Source organism: Schistocerca americana, chromosome 7 (assembly GCF_021461395.2).
Source record: "Schistocerca americana isolate TAMUIC-IGC-003095 chromosome 7, iqSchAmer2.1, whole genome shotgun sequence".
Classification (NCBI taxonomy): Eukaryota; Metazoa; Arthropoda; class Insecta; order Orthoptera; family Acrididae; genus Schistocerca; species Schistocerca americana.
Genome location: NC_060125.1, coordinates 620,427,757 through 620,444,611, shown reverse-complemented (window position 1 = coordinate 620,444,611; position 16,855 = coordinate 620,427,757).

Here is a 16,855-nt window from a genome sequence, read left to right as displayed (position 1 = left end):
CTTACTTAGCTTGTACCAGCAGACTTCCTCTGTATGTAGTCCTTCATGTAACGTTCCCAAACTGGCAATCCCTATAAAATGCTCAAGAAATGTTTTGCACTACCCACATCTTTCCGAACATGTGTGGGGTTAAACTGAAGGGGAGCAGGGAATGAAAGAAAACTCTCTTACATCTTTGAAAAAATAACTTTAGTAAGAAGCAAAAAACAGAAAAATAAAATAAAAGCAGTCCGTTCGAAACTACACATCTGTGAAACTAAAATCTGTTTTTGGGTAACATTCAATACCATGTCGCTCCATCCCTGCATTGTAATATGCTTGGATCCTCCTCGGCATACTGCTCACAAGGTGGTCCACATGGTACTGTTCAAGGGTGTCCGATTCTTCCCAACCTCGTGAAATCATTGGGGGACTCTCAGCTGGTTCCAAGTATGGTCAATCGGGTTCATGAAACGAGATACTGGCAGAAGAAAGCTGTGAGGACGGAGCGTGAGTCGTGCTTGGGTAGCTCAGTTGGTGGAGCACTTGCACGCGAAAGGCAAGGGTCCCGAGTTCGAGTCTCGGTCCGGCACACAGTTTTAGTCTGCCAGGAAGTTTCAATCGGGTTCATATCAGCGGATACTCCAGGCTACAGCATTTGGTTGGTTTTTCCCTTCTGGGGTAAGATGCCCACGATGTGTGCATGGTGTGTTCTTGCATTAACAACTTTAAAGGCGAATCCACCAGAGAAGTGTTGAGAGCAGGGCTGGACAATAGGATAGAAGATTCTACCCTAAACTGAACAGCCCGGAAACTAGCCTCAATATGAAAGCTGTCAGATGTCTGTTAATGATACCGACCCAAAAACTGATGACCACCTACTGCTGAGTACGTGTAACTGCATGCGTAAGACGTGCATTGCTACCCGTCCGCACCGTTTTCTTTTACAGTGGTGTCTGGGTGTCAGACATATCGAGCGCGTCGAGGAAGACAACTCGACGCCATTGCTCAAGATCCCACCCCCGGAGGCCCCCTTTGTCACTTTCCTCACACAACGCAATACTGCGACTTTTGTGCTGTTGTTTTTACTGGACGTATAGTAATCTAATTGGCCATGTGGAGACGGAGGCGTACTGTTGGAATCGACACAGCCCTCTCAACAGCTTCTGAAAAGGCACAGTGCAGTTCTGTTGCGTTCTCCTCGATGTACACCATATGGCCAAAAGTATCTGGACACCAGTCGCTGGACATTAATATGGATTGTGTCCACCATAAAGGCGGCTTGAAGCCTGCTGGGGACACTTTCAGTAAGGTGGCTGAATGTGTGCAGAGGAATGGCAACCTATTCTTCCTCAAGAGCCGAAACCAGAGGAAGTAGTGATGTCGGACTCTGTGATCTGGAGCGAATTCGCTGTTCTACCTCATCCCAAAGATGGTGCATTGGGTTTACGTTGGGACTTTGGATGGGCCAGTCCATTTGAGGAATGTTATTGTTCATGCTAACAGTTTCCGAACTGTTCCTTTGCTGTACGCAGCACACAGGGCTGTAAAATGTGACCCTATCCTTCCACTTTTAGCGTTTTCTTAAGTGCAATAAGGAAACCACACCCTAACCACGAAATACATGATCATACAATAACACCACTTCCAGCTTACTTCACTGTTCACGCTACGCATTATCGCAGATGGACATCCTCCAGGCATTCACCAAACCCAAACCGTTCCAGCGGAATTCCCTGGAGTTCATCACTCCAAACCACTCGTTTCCAGTCGTCCACTGTCCAGTGGCGTCTCTCTTTACACCAACTGAAGAGTCGCTAAGCACTGACTACAGAATTCAGTTGCTTGTGAGGAACTGCCCGACCATCGTACCCAATTCTTTTAACTCCTGACATACAGACATTGTGCTAGCTGGACTGCTGGTTGCACTCCGGCGCTCACGAGTGATTCCTTCCTCTGATTTCATGCGATATGTTACAGCCACCGTCTGCAGTGCTCGACGGTCGATGTCCATCAGTACATGAGGTCTCCCTGGTCTTCGTTTAGCTGTGGTTGTTTCTTCGTGTTGCCACTTCACAGTCACACCACCAATGGTCGACTTGGGCAGGTTTAGAACGTTACTCAGGTGACATCCAAGGACTAGTGCAATTTCGAAATCACTGCGCTCTCGTGACTGGCCCATTCTGATGTCACTGCTTCTCTCTACCGACAGCTCAATACTCTCCGCCTCCTTTTATGCTGAGGGATCAGCCTCTTGTGACATCTAGTGCTCACCTTCATATTACACTACTGGCCATTAAAATTGCTACACCACGAAGATGACGTGCTACAGACGCGAAATTTAACCGACAGGAAGGAGATGCTGTGATATGCAAATGATTAGCTTTTCAGAGCATTCACACAAGGTTGGCGTCGGTGGCGACACCTACAACGTGCTGACATGAGGAAAGTTTCCAACTAATAAAGGTCGGATTGTAGCCTATCGCGATTGCGGTTAACCGTATCGCGACAATGCTGCTCGTGTTGGTCGAGATACAATGACTGTTAGCAGAATATGGAATCGGTGGATTCAGGAGGGTAATACGGAATGCCGTGCTGGATCCCAACGACCTCGTATCACTAGCAGTCGAGATGACAGGCATCTTATCCGCATAGCTGTAACGGATCGTGCAGCCACGTCTCGATCCCTGAGTCAACAGATGGGGACGTTTGCGAGACAACAACTATCTGCACGAACAGTTCGACGACGTTTGCAGCAGCATGGACTATCAGCTCGGAGACCATGGCTGTGGTTACCCTTGACGCTGCATCACAGACAGGAGCGCCTGCGATTCTGTACTCAACGACGAACCTGGGTGCACGAATGGCAAAACGTCATTTTTTCGGGTGAATCCAGGTTCTGTTTACAGCATCATGATGGTCGCATACGTGTTTGGCGACATCGCGGTGAACGCACATTGGAAGTGTGTATTCGTCATCGTCATAGTGGCGTATCCCCCGGCGTGATGGTATGGGGTGCCATTGGTTACACGTCTCGGTCACCTCTTGTTCGCATTGACGGCACTTTGAACAGTACATGTTAAATTTCAGATGTGTTACGACCCATGGTTCTACCCTTCATTCGATCCCTGCGAAACCCTACATTTCAGCAGGATAATGTACGACCGCATGTTGCAGGTCCTGAACGGGCCTTTCTGGATACATAAAATGTTCAACTGCTGCCCTGGCCAGCACATTCTCCTTATGTCTCACCAATTGAAAACGTCAGGTCAATGGTGGCCGAGCAACTGACTCGTCACAATACGCCAGTCACTACTCTTGATGAACTGTGGTATCGTGTTGAAGCTGCATGGGCAGCTGTACCTGTACACGCAATCCAAGCTCTATTTGACTCAATGCCCAGGCTATCAAGGCCGTTATTACGGCCAGAGGTGGTTGTTCTGGGTACTGATTTCTCAGGATCTATGCACCCAAACTGCGTGAATATGTAACCACATGTCAGTTCTAGCATAACATATTTGTCCAATGAATACCCGTTTATCATCTACATTTCTTCTTGGTGTAGCAATTTAAATGGCCAGTAGTGTACATAGAAGTGTCTGGATACTTTTGATCAGAGGGGGCGCCTGGGAGGCATAATTTGTAGACAATACTCATCAGCTTGTGTTGTTGGCTGCAGGAGTGAACTTTGAGGCAAAACCTCATATACTGCGTCTCACGATCGCTGTTGAATCTTCGAATGATGTCGCTGGAATGTACGCCAGTTTGCAGAACTACGAGGGTCATTCAATAAAGACACAACCTGGTCTGGAGAAAAAAAGCTTTTATTTTTACAAAATAATACTTTTTCAACTTTTCAACATAATCCCCTTGGGCATTTATGTACTTGTTCCAGCGGGCTACCAACTTTTTTATTCCGGCTGCAAAGAACTCTTTATCTTGATGTTTGAACCAATTTCGCACTCGCTGTCCTGGAACCTCTTCCCACGTAATGCCTCCTTCAGTGCACCAAACATATGTAAATCATTAGGTGCTAAATCAGGACTGTAAGCGGGATGAGGCAGTGCTTCCCAGCCCATTTTGGTGAGGGTTTGACATGTTAGTTGAGCAATATGAGGATGTGCGTTGTCTTGGTGGAAAATCACACACCTCCCCTGAGATCCAGGAATACTCTCTCTCAGGGCTGGCTTCACCTTTTTTTAAAAGGAAATCCTTTTAGTATTGGGTGTTCATTGTACGCTGCTCATCGAGATAATCACAAAAGACTGGACCCTCAGCATCCCAAAACACCGTCAACATGACTTTTTCTGCTGATGCTTGGGATTTGAATTTTTTCTTGACAGGTGAGTTGGTGTGCTTCCACTCCGTGCTTTGTCTTTTTTGATTCTGGATCATAATAGTGAAGCCAAGTTTCATCAAAAGTTAAAATTTTGTTGAGGAAGTGCTCATCTTGTCTTTCATAACGTTCCTTTAGCTCTGTGCACACTCTCAACTTCGTTTCCTTGTGTAGCTGCGTCAACTCCTTTGGGACTCATCTTGCACATGTTTTGCGGTACTTCAGCTTGTTACAGATAATGTTATGAACTGTTCCAGCACCAACTTGAAGGTTATCAACTTTCATTTTCACAGTCACACCGCGGTCAGCACAAATATAGGCACAAATCGACTTTCAAGTGCGGGACTTGAAACTGCAGCTGGTCGGCCAGAACGGTGTTCGTCAGTCACTGAGTCGCGACCATTTTTGAACTGCTCTACCCACTTGTAAAAATTTGCACGATTCATAGAACCTTCACCATAAACTTTAGAGATTCTGCAGTACATATTCACTGGTTTCCCGCCTTCAGCAAGAAAAAAACGAATAACAGAACGTTGTTCAACTAATGTGGACGTTTCAAGCGGACTCGCCATCTCGAAATGTATTTTTGAGGTAATAAACAAAACAGTGTTGATACATCAGCTGATCAGGGCACATCTCCCAGTGATGCCAACTTAAAGTCTAAAAGTACCAAACTTGCCATACTAACTGTTTTCTCCCCAGACCAATTTGTCTCTTTAATTATTGAATGACTCTCGTATTTCCTGAATGTAGACCCTTTCTTGCCGTAAAGCAACAACGCGTGCGTTTGCTGACCTCGAAATGTTCGATCGTGTATACGAACAGCATTGTCCCGCTCTCGACTGGAGGCACAGAGAATTCTAGTGGACCGCAGTGAGAGTGCGGTATAGTTTTACCTCTGTTACCCGAGTGGCTTTACGTAGCAATTCCCGGTCGTCAGAAGAGCACTGAGAAAAACAGTGTGGGTTGTGCAAAACGTTTTCCGAGCAGTTTGGTAGCACGTGACGACTTGCACGCTGCCCGTCTCCGCAGGCAGACCTCACGGTGACGGAATGGCGCGTCCGCGCGTGCGCCCCCTGCTGCCCAGCATCAACAGGTTCCTCGTGGGCGACGGCGGCCGCCGCTACGCGCGGCACATCTCGCAAGGCGTCCTCGACATGGTAGGTAGCGCCGCGCTGGCCGGGGCGGCGAGCGCACTGGACGAGAGGCAAGTGCTCGACGCTCGAGTAAAGGACAAGTCATGCATGAAGTAATAGATTTCAATAATTTATGCAAATTTTATAGGGGAACATTGGTGCAGAGGTCAGCACCATTGCTATAAGTGATAACGGCTAAGAGTCGTAATAAATATCTTAATATTTGCTAATTTTGACAAACAAAAATAAATACAAATGTAGGACAATTCTCTTGATGAACGATTCTTCGTTTGAAACAGTAAACGTAATCAGTTTTTTTAAATATTGTCTCATATTAGAGCAAAGTGACTTCAGGAAATTTATTTGAACCCCGCTTAAATGGGGACTCCGAGAATCTCCTTAGCTTTACATATTGAAGAGAATAATTAATTATTATCAACAGACAGTCTCAATAAAAAAATATCTTAGAGTGGTACACCACGTATATTTCAGCACTTCAGCCACGTCTCGTGCGCAGGACCACCTGACTGGTTTAGGGGTTCAATGTTGTTGTTGTTGTTGTTGTTGTTGCCGTTGTGGTCTTCAGTCCTGAGACTGGTTTGATGCAGCTCTCCATGCTACTCTATCCTGTGCAAGCTGCGTCATCTCCCAGTACTTACTGCAACCTACATCCTTCTGAATCTGCTTAGTGTATTCATCTCTTTGTCTCCCTCTACGATTTTTACCCTCCACGCTGCCCTCCAGTACTAAATTGGTGATCCGTTGAATCCTCAGAACTTTTTCTACCAATCGATTCCTTCTTCTAGTCACGTTGTGCCACAAGCTCCTCTTCTCCCCAATCCTATTCAATACCTCCTCATTAGTTACGTGATCTACCCACCTTATCTTCAGCATTCTTCTGTAGCACCACATTTCAAAATCTTCTATTCTCTTCTTGTCCGAACTACTTATCGTCCATGTTTCACTTCCATACATGGCTACACTCCATACAAATACTTTCAGAAACGACTTCGTGACGCTTAAATCTATACTCGCTGTTAACAAATTTCTCTTCTTCAGAAACGCTTTCCTTGCCGTTGCCAGTCTACATTTTATATCCTCTCTACTTCGACCATAATCAGTTATTTTGCTTCCCAAATAGCAAAACTTCTTTCCTACTTTAAGTGTCTGATTTCCCAATCTAATTCCCTCAGCATCACCCGACTTAATTCGACTACATTCCATTATCCTCGTTTTGCTTTTGTTGATGTTCATCTTATATCCTCCTTTCAAGACACTGTCCATTCCGTTCAACTGCTCTTCCAAGTCTTTTGCTGTCTCTGATAGAATTACAATGTCATCGGCGAACCTCAAAGTTTTTATTTCTTCTCCATGGATTTTAATACCTACTCCGAATTTTTCTTTTGTTTCCTTTACTGCTTGCTCAATATACAGATTGAATAACATCGGGGAGAGGTTACAATCCTGTCTCACTCCCTTTACAAACCACTGCTTCCCTTTCATGTCCCTCGACTCTTATAACTGCCATCTGGTTTCTGTACAAATTGTAAATAGCCTTTCGCTCCCGGTATTTTACCCCTGACACCTTTAGAATTTGAAAGAGAGTATTCCAGTCAACATTGTCAAAAGCTTTCTCGAAGTCTACAAATACTAGAAATGTAGGTTTGCCTTTCCTTAATCTTTCTTCGTAAGGTCAGTATTGCCTCACGTGTTCCAATATTTCTACGGGATCCAAGCTGATCTTCCCCGAGGTCGGCTTCTACTAGTTTTTCCATTCGTCTGTAAGGAATTCGCGTTAGTATTTTGCAGCTGTGACTTATTAAACTGATAGTTCGGTAATTTTCACATCTGTCAACACCTGCTTTCTTTGGGATTGGAATTATTATAATCTTCTTGAAGTCTGAGGGTATATCGCTTGTCAAATACATCTTGCTCACCAGATGGTAGAGTTTTGTCAGGGCTGGCTCTCCCAAGGCCGTCAGTAGTTCTAATGGAATGTTGTCTACTCCCGGGGCCTTGTTTCGACTTAGGTCTTTCAGTGCTCTGTCAAACTCTTCACGTAGTATCGTACCTCCCATTTCATCTTCATCTACATTCTCTTCCATTTCTATAATATTGTCCTCAAGTACATCGCCCTTGTATAGACCCTCTATATACTCCTTCCACCTTTCTGCTTACCCTTCTTTGCTTAGAACTGGGTTTCCATCTGAGCTCTTGATATTCACACAAGTGGTTCTCTTTTCTCCAAAGGTCTCTTTAATTTTGCTGTAGGCAGTATCTATCTTACCCCTAGTGAGATAAGCCTCAATAAAAAATATTTAAAAATTACGATGACTGATGAAAGGGAATAAATTACGTCTCTGGCCTAGTAGCGTTGTTCTACTACGCGAGAGATGTAGCGTGAGTAATTTAAATCTCTGTCATACTGTTACTCGCTGACTCTGATCTGATAGAGGAAGACGCGCTCGCTCTCTCTCTCTCTCTCTCTCTCTGTCTGTCCCTCTCTCTGTCTTACTCTCCTAGGATCACGAGATCCCGGGTTCGATTCCCGGCGGGGTCAGGGATTTTCACCTGCCTCGAGATGACGATGTTTGTGTTGTCTTCATCATTTCATCATCATTTATGGAAGTGGCGAGATTGGCGTGAGCAAAGGTTGGGAATTTGTACAGGCGCTAATAACCGCCCAGTTGAGCGCCCCACAAACCAATCATCATCATCATCATCATCATCATCTCCTGGGATCACACAAACTGCAGTCGGTTTTTGATCTCGTTAAGTAGCGTCCTCCACAGCGTGCTGTACTTGGGCATCTTCATCCTTTGCTCCAAGCACCTGAAGGCACTTGACTACGTGGTGTAATGGATCTGGGAGATGTGTTATTTTCTACGGGATTTGTCGATACCAAATCTTATGAGGGAAGTTGTAAATGTTTTCTTATATTTTTGTCAGAATATTTTTTTGTGAATTGTAATTTGCCTTATTTTATGCTAATTTGCTTATATGTTTGAGAGTGACAGCATATTGATTAATATTAGTAGATGTGACGAAGAATATCAAAGAGACTCGTTACAAGTGGAAGCTTGTGTGTTGTGTAAAATGTCTTTGACGCTGGAGTCGTCTTTGACCGTAGTCAGTCGGCTGTGAACTCTCGGTGTGTGTGACGGTGGAACAATGTGCAGGTCGCCTTTATAATAATTTACAAGTGACCAGGAAAAATGAATTATGTTACTACATTTTTATATAAACATCAAGAAGGAATCAAATTCGAAGAAATGGTATTTGAAGCACCAAAAATGAGGCAAACGCATTGAACTAGGTCATTTCTGCAGCCGACGAAACAGCATTGTGGAATCATACTTTCACTAGACGACTGAAGCCAACACAGAAAAGTCAAATATCATCTTATAAACATTTCACGAAAAAGTGAGTACTGTCACGAAATATGCTAAATTCAAGTATATAAAAAACAGTGAGCATATTTCAGTGGTCTCTGCATCTCGTTTTCGATGCCTACAGGTCTTCAGTCAGCCTCCGTAGGTGTGTGGTTCATATGGTTCAAATGGCTCTGAGCACTATGGGACTTAACATCTATGGTCATCAGTCCCCTAGAACTTAGAACTACTTAAACCTAACTAACCCAGTCATCACGAGGCAGAGAAAATCCCTGACCCCGCCGGGAATCGAACCCAAGGTAGGTGTGTGGTCAGAGCATCCGACTGCCATGCGGAGCACCCGTGTTCAATTACAATTCCCGTTACTGCCAGAGATTTTTCCTTACTGGGAGAATTGGTGCGGGGTGCACCCAGCTGAGGAACCACTAGAGCCAATAGTAACGGTTCCAACCTCAAGAAACCCGACAAAGACCGGGGGAGCGGTGTGCTGATGATCACACGGCCCTCCACAACTCATCCGATGACGCCATTGGCAGACAGCAACATGGCGGACACTTGAGCCTGATCGGGCAGTCTGAGGCCAGAACGCGGAACTTAACCTTAACCTTAAAGATCTTCGTCCTCCGGTTTCCTTCTCCCTCAGTCTCGGTCCCTCCTTTCTTCTACAGACATCAGCGCCCCTTCTCAGCCTCCTTGTCTCAGCTTCCGCAGTAATATCTGGTTCATTCTACAGGGTGCAGCGCTTACACCCGGGCAAATTTCAATTTGAATTTCCCGCCATATCGTATTTCCGCCGGAGGTCGCGACTGGCATTCCTGAATGCCAGTCGAAACCTCAAAATGGCCTAGATGTTGCGGAGAAGTGTGGAGTACAACCGAAGAGCCGCAATTATCGAAAGTCTTCACGCTGGGTGTTCGCCCACTGAAATAGTTCGGTTCCTCGGGTTCCCGAGATCAACTGTTTACGACATTGTGACCGAGTATAACGCTTCTGAGAAGTCTGGGGTTGACGTCCTAGGTGTTGCGCCCAGTTCCTTCAAAAGGGACAAACTGTCACAAAAGAAGTTTATCTGCACGTTTTAACCATTATCGTGAAACCGTGGATGGTAACTGTGGCTATTTACTGCAAAACTGGCTCACGGATAACGTTGACATGTTCTGGTCAAAGGAGTTCTGGCTCCCGAATAGCCCGGATTTGAACCCACTCGACTACTACGTTTGGAGCGTAGTCGAAGGAGTTACCAATAAGACGACGAGGCACCCTGATGTAGCATCTCTACGCACCGCTATCAAAGCAGCGTTCACGAATAAGGACAGCGCTGTTTTAAAGAGTTCGTGCCGTCGCTTTAGGACAAGATTGGAGGTGGTCATTACGGCTGAAGAGGGTTACATTGAGTAATAGTACTCTCGAAAGATAACACTAGTTGTATGTAAAAGGATTTTCGTTTTCATATGTATTTTGTTTTACTAAATTTGCTTTTAAAAAGTTTCATTTATGCAGATTTAAGCGCCGCACCCTGTACACTTCCCTGAGCTCCCCGTTTTTTCCTTCTTCGTCGTTCTCCTCCCATAGGAATTTGTCCAAAAATCTTTCACAGAATTTTATTTTCGAAAATCCTATCTTTCTCTCTGTATATTTATTTATTCTCCATATTTCTGTCCCATATAGCTATATTTGACTGATTATGGTTTTATATGGCCTTATTTTGCTTCCTCTTGATAAGGTTTTGGATAACAGTAGTTTGTTGAGTGAATATGGTGCTCTGGATGCCGCTTTTATCCTCGCTTCTCTGCTTCTTGTTTCTCATCATTTCTGTTATTTATTCTGACCTCCAAACCTGCACCAAGGCGGCCGGACCTGCCCCGCAAGGGGCCTCCCGACCAATGACGCCAAACGCTCATCTCCATTTACCTCCAGATATCTTGACTCTTTTCTTTCTTCAAACATTTGATCATCAGTATATATGGTTTTCCCTCCTTTTTCTCTTGTATTTTCTTTCTTCCCGCATGTGTTTTGTTTTCTCGTCATTTGCCTCTAATCCAACTTCCTTTGATTTTTGGAATTGCTTTGTTGCCATCATATTCAGGTCATCTAGATTTTCAGCGATTAATGCTCTATCATCCGCAAATGCCAGGACATTCATTTTTGTACCTATGCTAATTCCCTCCTCTGCTTCAATTGTTGCAGCCAGTACTTACTGTATTATTACACTGAACAAGAGCGCTGACACTCAATTCCTTGCCTGACTTCTGTTTTTATGTCAACAACCACGGAATATGCTCCATCTATTCTTACTATCCCTTTTCCAGAGGAACTTCTTCGGCATTCCAAACTTCTGCATTTTCTCTCACAGTTTTTATATGTTTATGCTGTTGTAGGCTTTCTTAAAATCAACAGACAACATTGCAATTGTTTTGTTGTATTCCCAATATTTTGATATGGCTTCTTTTAATACAAAAATCTGATCAGTGGTGGATAGATTCTTCATAAAACCCTCTTGCTCCTCACCTGTTACCTCTTTTAAATATGGTCCTATTCTTTTCTGGAGTATCTTGGAGAACGCTTTGTAAGCTGTGCTAATTAATGAGATGCCCCTGTAACTGCTGCATTCTTGTTTATCGCCCTTTTTATCGATTGGTACTATTCTTTCTTCCAAATGTCGTTCCGAGTTACTGTACTTCTTTCGCAAACGAAATTCCTCTCTTCTGAAGAAGTTCAGCTGTTGTAACAGGTTTCCCTGCAGCTTTGCTGTTCTTCAGTATTTGATTGCGTCCATTGTCTCTCTCAGTGTCACCGGTGCAAGTAAGGGCTCTACGTTCTGATATTTATGTTGTTGCATCATTTCCTTGCTTCCAACTTCAACATTTAATAGCTCCTCAAAATTTTCGTTCCAAATTTTCATGTCTTTCGTTCTTTCCAAAATTGTACTGCCGTTTTTATCTTTAATGTCATAAATCAGTGGTATGTATCATTTTCTTGAAAACCAGATTGACCTGTAAAAAACTCTGGCATTCCCTGCAGTTTTATCCTCTTCTGCTATTTTCATTAGACTTTGACAGGCTCTCTCTTTTTCCTTCTGAGAAGATTTTTCGTTTCCTTATTAGAATTTTCATGTGCTTCTTTGTTTGACAGAGGAAGGCGTGATAATTTTTCTTTATTTTCACATAGTATAATATTAAGGTCTGAATAGTTGCTAAAGCGATTAATTCGCGATGTACACTGAGAGTCAGGCAAATAAAAATATCGGTAATCATTACAATGAGCACCGATCTTATCGTTTCATTGTACATGACATTACTTCTAATTGAGATCATGTTTTCGTGAAAACCTTCTACTGATATGCATGGAGAAACGTGCAGATGCATTAGAAAGAACCCCAGTCTAATATGCTATCTTTTTCTAAATAAGTTGTAATTATTGTCACTAGAATTTACAATAACTTTCATTTCTGTGAGCGGAGCGATTTATTTTGCCTCTTCATTTTGCGAAAGATAGAATTTCATATTTCAAGTCATTACATTGCTATTCTGCTACTGCCAAAACATTACTATTGCTTTCTGTAACTTGCCATGCTTTTAAACAAACACTGGTGACTTTAAAAAATTCAAGCAACTATCACATGGAAAAACTTACATCTGCATCTTGGAAAAGTACAGCTGTAGAAAACTGAACTGTCCTGGTGTGCGCGATCAGCTAACAAATCGTGATCACTCGTGTCTGATGTGAAAGCCGCCAACGACAACGAAGACTAAATGCATTTGCTTGGGAGTCAAAACTAATTTATTACATTTGTGACTTTGTTAGAACACAATACTGTGTTCTGCATTTGTGAAATAATAAAACAAGTGAACTTCTGTAAATGGCGAGTGCTAAAGTACCTGAAATTAATAATATCTCACAGACAAAAATGAAGTGTGCTATAAAAGGATACCCTTACTTTAAAAAAATTTTGGTTCAGATATTCGATGAAATAAGTGTGTATCTATTTTCAGTTTTAGCCATGGTGGGCGATCGGGATGTATCACAACATAATAGAAGCCGTGAAAAACGTAAAGGAATGGTGCAAGCAAGTGCTTTTTCTATCATGGTATTCACTAAATTTTTAAAAAGTGAAAGTTTTGGTGATAAATATATGAAATTAGTAGCTGGTGAGAGCATTCGCTTTCCAAACTGTCGACCACAACCAATCTTTCGCTTTCCAAACTGTCAACCACAACCAATCTTTCAGATCAGTGGACTGTATGGTTAAATTTATCCGCTATACTTTTGAGCCAAAATTTACTGGTGGCCATAGAAAAACCGAGGCTGTTAAATGTTTTGACCTCATTTGCCATTTCTCAACTAGAATCTGATTTACAGAAAGATAATTTTATTCCAATAATGAGGATTAATCAAACCCGGAAGTGAAAATATTTTCATTGGTCGTCAGATTCTTTAATCCTACCGAGGTGATCCACTGGATCTGAAATCTTTACCTGGAGAAACTTCAGAAATCATTGCTACATTTTTGAATGAGTATTTGAAAATTACTAACTAAAAAGGAAAAACAATCGTTCTTTGTGCGGATAATACGAACTGAAATTTTGGAGGCGGATCTAGAAAGAGCGTCAACAACGTCTTCACAAAACTGAAAGAAAATTTTGGTCATAACTTACTTGAGGCTGGGTGTTCTACTCACATAATCCAAAATACTGTTCAGGTGGCTGCTGATGTCCTTTCTGTTGATAAAGAAGATACTGTTTCCAAAATATATCCTTATTACTATGGGTATATTGTAAAGGTTGAAAATTTTAAAATGTTAACTTGTATACCAGGAATGCAAACAAATTTTAGGTTATAGCAAAACACGGTGCCTCGCTTTACTCCCTGCGGTCGTATTTCTTCCAACTACATTTGTTCCTGTGAAATCATGTTTCGAATCTCAAAGTAAACATTGATTTGTTGTTAAATCAGTCTTTGAAAATCATTTATCAGAAGCTTGGCTGGACTTTCTCAATTTGCAGTTCAGAGAGTAGAGGGTGAAACAATTGCATTTTTTGAAGTAATTTCTTTGTTAAACGATTTAGAAGCTAATTTAATTTCCAAGAATGAAAATCGTTTCATAACACCAGCTAATCAGATCAGTTCTTGGTAAAATGAAAAATGAAGGTTTATCATCAGAGACTGGAGACTTGAACAGCGTATCCTTACAATTTCTCAAATTGCAGCAGAATATTTAAATAAGTGGCTTGAACCCACTGAGAGTTTGCTGGACTATAATTGGGTAACACTAACGGCAGGAGTAGTCCTTTGGACGAAATACACAAAAGCTGAAGATTTCATCGTGAAATGACTCCTTCAACTATAACAGACGACACTGGTCTGTATGATGAGTATGTGTACATTAAACAATGTAGATCACTGAAAATACTAAAGAAAAAGAAATTGAAAAAAAACATTACCTAGTGACTGTTGTGTAAAAATTATTTCACCTTATAATATGAACAATGTCCCTTATTATCAGTTTTCTTAAAATATTAGAATTCCTTCTTTATTTATCTGGAACTTACGCCATCACTGAACAAGTGTTTTCTGATGTAAGTGGTTTGAGGACAAATTACAAGAACGCTCTTTCAGTGCAGACTTTGAAAACTATGTTGATTACTAAGCTGAACTATAATCACTCTTGTGTGATGTTGTGAGGTTAAGTGGAGTCACTGAATCATTCATCAGCAAAATTTCAATGAGAAATAACTCTCGCACTAATTATTCTACACCATTGTTTGGCTGGAGTGAATTGAGAGGTATTACGGCTGTAGTTTCCCCTTGCTTTTAGCCGTTCGCAGTACCAGCACAGCACGGCCGTTTTGGTTAGTGTTACAAGGCCACGTGTGTGTGTGCGTGTTGTATGTGTGTCTACTAGCTGACAAACGCCTTAATGGCCGAAAGCTATGATTGTGTGAATCTTTTTATTGTGCCTATCGCGGCTCAGCATCTCCGCTATATGGTGAGTAGCAACTTCCCTTCTCTCGGATTGTTACATTCCATCCCGGATTTTGCATTGTTTGATTCGATAAACATGTGTAAGTTACAAAAGAATCGTAAATAAACTGTCTGTAATGTACCATTCCATACATCGTAGCGCCCTTAGGAAAGTAAAGAAAGACAAATAAGGTGTAATTTTTTTGTTATTGTCGATAATGTATGGCACAATATACGATCCCCATTGTAAAAACTACAAATCAGTATAAACGATAAAATTCACACTCATCATTTACCGCATTCAGAAGCATAGCTCGCTGGTCGCTCGGAGCTCTGCTGTCGCGAAGTATAACGGAAATGAGCCGGAGTGTCGCGACTGTATACGTAGACTGTGGCCGAAACCTGTGACCGCAGCGTGTACCACAGTCTAACATAACGGTCGCGACACTTCGGCTCGATTTTGTTGCCTACCCTGCCTGCAGCGCCACAAGCGGCCAGTAACTTAAACTGTGAGTCCGGCGCGAATAGTCGTTGTTTATTTTGATTTCTACTATGGTTTTCTACAAGCGGGAGCTTTTTCAGCGCAATAAATTGCAGCAACAACAGGAAGATGACACCACAGCTGTCTTTTTTTTAGGTTTCCTAAAGATCCTGAGAGGTATATACCATCTTGTTACTAAACTGTATCGTCAGGATTCACTTGCAAACTGCATGTGTATTAATGATTAATGTTTCGTTTTAGTTGCATAAAATGGCTAGTTAATAGCAGACGAGAAGATCTCATGGAAAAAAGACCCAGTTTCCCTGTATATTAATATCAGGTTTTGTTCGCTACACTTCGAACAAACAAAGTTCATGAACCCAGAGAATAATAAACTCGTTTGGAATGCAGTACCCACACTGTTTGACATCCCAAATAAGCCACCTCAACTGACGATGAAGAAGAAACTGCCACAAAGATTCGACATTCATCTAAAGCTGTAAAACAGTCCTTTGACACAGAAGCAGTCGGTTCAACTCTCCATGTATCAGTGCCAGATTCGTGTGAATCGTCAACGCAGACCTGCTTTGACGATGAAGTGGTTATATTAAGCGCAGTTATTCGTGTCTTACAAAAGCGTAATGTTTGGTATGTATCTCATTCACTTCTGTTGTTAGTCACTTAATTTCCATTGCTTCCTTCGTGTGATGACATTATTTTGTTAGCATCTTGTTCAATGATAGATTGTTTGAAAAATATTAAAATATTTGGTTTTGCGTGAAATGTAATGTAATCAGCTCATTATAATGTTTTCAACATATTTCACCCACTATTTGGCAGTTGCTTGTCCCACTTAAAATAATATAAAGATGAAGGTCGATTTGTGGCAACAGGCGACAATGACAAACACTGTAGGCCTACAGAACGATAAATGAGCTGTCGATCGCTTTTGCATGTAGAAGTACATGTCTGTGCCTCTTACGTGTGAATCTGTGTGTTTATATTCTTTTGATATCAACGAGGTAAGCTGCACTTCTATCCAACGTTACAAATGTTTCCTCACGAATGTGTTGTAGCTTGCCACTCGATTCATGGTTTTTGTCCATACGTGCACTAATTTTACAGTCATTTTTAGAAACATAAATGTCTTCTGATACTACACAAACCCTTGGATGCAAGAAAATAGCTCAAATATTTCGTAAATTACGTAGGCAGTGGACGCAAAACAAGCATTGTGCTTACGACGCGTCTGATGTTCACCGTACTCGCCGCTTGGAGCGCTAGTGTCGCTCCATCTGCCAAACGGCAACAACTTTTACAGCAGTGAGTGTCGCGGCTGTTAATGCAGCGCCCGCCGTCTGTCCCCAGAGGCGCGCGCGGCCGGAGCGCGTGCGCGGGGACCCGCGGCCGCTGCCGTGGCACGGGGCGGGGGGGCGGCCTCGCGGCCCCATGCCGCCCCCGCCATCGCCGCCGCCCCCGCCGCCAGCGCCGCCCGGCTCCGCCCGGCAGCCCTGCGTCTGCGCCCCCCTCTCTGCGGCGCTGCATATCAACGACATGCCGCCGCGCTTCC